At 38.0% G+C, this 4,621-nt stretch overlaps 1 long non-coding RNA gene across 1 annotated transcript; it reads right to left on the bottom strand.

Annotated features, from left to right (window-relative positions):
* On the bottom strand, positions 202–564 carry LOC110271185. The gene is made up of 2 exons (XR_002361613.1): positions 534–564; positions 202–288 (listed from the first exon to the last, which is right to left on the bottom strand). It is a non-coding gene; the product is annotated as an uncharacterized LOC110271185 (long non-coding RNA).

The following is a 4,621-nucleotide window of genomic DNA, read 5'->3' as shown; positions in this document are numbered from 1 at the left end:
CACAAGATTCTGCAAAACCACTATTTTTCAAACACAACATAATGATCAGAGAAATTAAAGTTGTATACTTACATTTTTCAGCGAGAGCTTGTTGGGCAGTCCCTTGCAAAAGCCCAAAATACCAACAGTTGTTACAGCTTCCACCACCGCCTCCGCCGTTGTACCTACCACCACAGCTGTAGCAAGCACCATCACCATCGCCTCCTCCTCCTCTGTATCCACCACCACGTGCAATAACCGCGACCACCACTGCCATAGCTCTTGAATGGCTCTCACAAAAAGCTTTTCCTACAAAAATTTAAATTCAAAATAAGCATGATTACAAGAAAGGTATCAAGCTGATATCCATTTACATAGAATCAGCTTCATAATTCACAATGCATTACAATTTCTAAGAGTTGCATCAAAACCGAAGTTCATATTCTTTCTACAAAAGCACCGCAAACAGAAGTCTTTTATGGAAAATAGCACAACTCAAATTTTATTATTTTTCTTACAACAATTATATTAAATCAAATATAGTAGAAACACACCAGACAAGAAGAAACACCAGGCCATTTAGGACACAAATGAATACAAAAGTGCATTTCCATCCAGGATTGGTGTAAATAGAAGCTGCAAAATGAATATGAATTTTAATAACAAAAAGATAAAGCACCAAACCATGTTTTTAATTAATGCATGAAAATCAGTTCAATAGTTCATAGCGCCAGAAGTAAAGATAAGATATCCACGTTTTCTTTTTCTCTAAATTTGCTTCTTCAAAATTCAAAATGTGGACATTGCTTTTACACACATCAACCTTGATATGAAGACTATTAATCACAATCCCAATAGTTTCGATCAATGGCTTTGCAAGCTTAGCAAACATCAAAATACTCATTTCATTTGTGTCCCAATCTAAACCCAGTTTTAGGACTCGCTGTGAAATACCAAGAAAATGCTCATTTCATTTGTGTCTGAATCAAAACCTAATCATGTGAAATATGCTTAATAAAATATCCAAAACTACTATATTTCAGGTTATAATATTGAAATGTGAAGGAAGTAAAACCTGATCAACGATAGTTGACCATCGCATCCCTTGAAGACCCACACTAGGAGGGCATGAACCCAATGAAAACTCCTGCAGCTCGACACTTTTCTACAGAATGATTTCCCTAGTTTAGCATACACGTATGAAATTTCCAGCACCTATTGCTTCCGTTTATGCCAAACACAGAAAGGAATCATAACAAATTGAGAATCAGAAGGCAAAACCCCCAAAATTAGAAAACCTAAAATTAGAACCCAAAACCCCCAAAAATTCATAGAACCAATTGAAAATTGATACATACCTTCTGTATCTCAATTAGCCATTGCAGTTCATCATCGCTATCAAAATCATACACACCTTCAAACTACAAAGTGAGAGCGAGTTAGAGAATGAGCAAGAAAGAGAGGATGCAGAACAGAGAATATAATGCTTACCTGGTGATAGAGGATACGACGATGGTGTTGAGCAGTGACAGTGAAGAGATGAGTGGCGACGCAACAGCTTGGAGACGGTGCAGCAGCTCAACGGCGAGCTCCAGTCGACGGCAGCACCGCGACAGAGCACGAAGGCGGCGATACATCCCTGCTTCCTCCCTTCGAGCTCCTCGGCGGGGGCACAGAAGCCCGACGGTGGTAGAACGACGACTGAAACAAGCCCTAGCAGTGGTGGTGGAGCTTCAGTGGCGACAGAGCACCTCATTTTTCTCTCATCCATCGCGTTTCCTCTCATCCTCGAGCTCTCTCTCTCACTGGCGCTCGACGACGACGGCGATGGCGGCGGAGCCCTAGCGGCATCGTCATCTCTTTCCTTCCTTCCCTTCTCCTCTCTGATTTCTTCTCTCTTTCGTGTTTCTGTATGTTGAGTGAGGATGATAGTGTGTGCTACACTGCTGCGTGAGTGAGGAAGAGGGCCAACAAATTGTTTTTACTAAGTGTTTATTGAGGATTCTCATATTAGGAGACATTTTAAAAGCGCACCTAAAACAGAATAAATAAGCTACTCTTTAAAAGCGTTTTCTTTGATGAAAAAAGTGTATTCATAGATATTTAGATAAGGCTACGCTTTATAAGTGATTTCTAAAATACTTAAGGCTACACTTTTTAAATGATGCCACAATTGTGTATCCTTTTCTCATATAAAAAGGCAACACGGAGAAAAGCGTAGCCTATTCATAGAATAGGCTACGCTTTTCAAATGTAGCTTAAAAAAAGTGTGGCTGAATGGGTATTTTTCTTGTAGTGATAATAAAAGAAACTATTGGCTAGACATGGGAATTGGGATCACTATCCTTGTCTAATAACCATATCTTGACAATTATAAGGAACCAAACCTATTAAGTTTACTTCTATACTAGAAGTATATTAAATGGTTTAGTCAACATCAACCCATAAGATCCAACCTAGCTACTAATTGACTTAGTAGTAGGCTAGTGTCAATGGTTATCAAATTGACCACTAAGGGCTCCGAAATCATCAAATCCATTAGACCCAATGTCTCAAGTTTATCCAATTCCCTTAGCCTAGGCCAAGAGTAAAAAGAACTACTCCATAATCAAAGGAAACATTTCATCAAACACATGGTAAGCATTACTTAAAGACATATTCAAATTGCAATTAAATTGAAATTAACAAGTACCCACTAACAATTATCAACATACAATCACTCAAACAACACAATTAATCATGAAAATCATCAATGTAAAATTAACAATTCAAGATTCACAACATTCATGAAATGGGTATAAAATAACAATTGACAAGAAAACATAAAACTAACACAAGATCTAAACAAAATGATACTAAGAAATTCAAATTAAGCAATCAAAACTAGTAATTAACAAGATCCAATTCAGAATTCAACAAGGGAAGATCAAATCAAAACTAGATCTAGAGAGGAACAAGGGTTTCCCTCTCTAGAAGAACAAGAACCAAAAACTAGCTAAAAATTGTGTCTAAGTGTGAATGAATGATCCCCCCTTTCCCCCTAGCATCCTTGGGCCTTTTCCATGCAGAACCAGCTTGAATTTGGGCCTCTTGGGCCTCAGAAATTGCCAGGCACGATTTCCTTTAATGAGGTCACGTGCAGCTTATCACGCATACGCGCCATGCGTGCGTGTGCGCCGATTGATTTTGCGATCCACGCGTGCGCCATGTATGCGTGCGCGCTGGTGTGGATTTCTCTAATCCACGCGGATGCGCCGATCTACGCGCACCGCTTCCAGCTGTCCACATCGACGCGTGCGCGCGAGGTGCGCATGCGCGCCCATGCTGAAACTTCCAAAATCCAAATCTTCATGTCCCTTCCTCTTGTGCATGCTTTCTTTCTCTTTTCTAGGCCATTCTTGCCCTATTAATTCTGAAATCACTCAACAAACACGTCACGACATCAAATGGTAATAAAAGAGGATCAAAATATAACAATTTTAAGGCAAAAGAAGCATGTTTTCTATCATGAAGCAATATTAGGAAGAGAACACAAAACCATGCAATTCTTGTGAATAAGTGTGAAAAATATTGACAAAACCCCCCAAATTCTACATAATATAAACCACAAAATTGGGATTTATCAAATCTCCCCACGCTTAAACCAAGCATGTCCTCATACTTCAAAATAAAAAGACCAAAGATCGTGGTAAGAAAGGGTTTATGAAGTGCAAATTTCCTAAATGAATGCATGCAACTAATGTAAAGTCATCTATCTACTTGGTCAGGGGTAAATCTATCCTCCAAGAACACATATGAGCATACGGGGTGAAAATAATATGTAATTTATAAATCTTACCAATTTGAACATTCCTATGAAGTGCATATAACTTGCTAGATGAACGCTTGTAAAAGCCGGGAACAAGGAGTTGAGCATCGAATCCTTACCGGAAGTGTATCCGCTCTATTCGCTCAAGTGTATAGGGTTCGTCACTCAATCCTCTTCTAATCATGCTTTCCAATATTTGTCTTTCATCTAACAATCAACAATTACTTAATGCATGCTTACAAGTATCATGAGGTCTTATTCATGGGTTGTAATGGGGCTAGGGTGAAGGTAAGGATGTATATGGTCAAGTGAGCTTAAAATTTGAATCATTGATTAACCTAAGATCCCACTAGACACATAGAACAACCTATACAACTATAATACAATACCTAGCTACCCATGGGTTTCACTTTTCGCATACTTATGCATTCTTTTCAATTCACATCCCATATGCATTGTTATTATTACTTTGTCTTGGGGCATCTTTGTCCCCTTTCATTGTTTCCTCTTTTTTCCATATTTTTGTTTTTTCTATTTTATTTTATTTTATTTTTTTTCGTTTTTTCTATTTCTTTTTCTTACATCCTCGTATATACACATATAATTTTTTTCTTTTTGGTCTCCTTTTTTTTGGGGTTTCATGTACAAAAGATTCAATGCATATGGTTCAATTATTTAATACATGAGTATGTTTCCAGATCCTAGAATTTTCAATTAAAACTACAAATACACCTCTTTACATCTACCCAAGTTCCCAAGTACACCCTCCCAATTGAATGATACACACCTTCACTTACCTAAGCTAATCAAGGATCCAAATCTAGGGACATTCAT

This window comes from Arachis ipaensis, chromosome B01, assembly GCF_000816755.2.
Source record: "Arachis ipaensis cultivar K30076 chromosome B01, Araip1.1, whole genome shotgun sequence".
In the NCBI taxonomy this organism is placed as follows: domain Eukaryota; kingdom Viridiplantae; phylum Streptophyta; class Magnoliopsida; order Fabales; family Fabaceae; genus Arachis; species Arachis ipaensis.
This window is presented reverse-complemented; position numbering and strand designations above follow the sequence as displayed.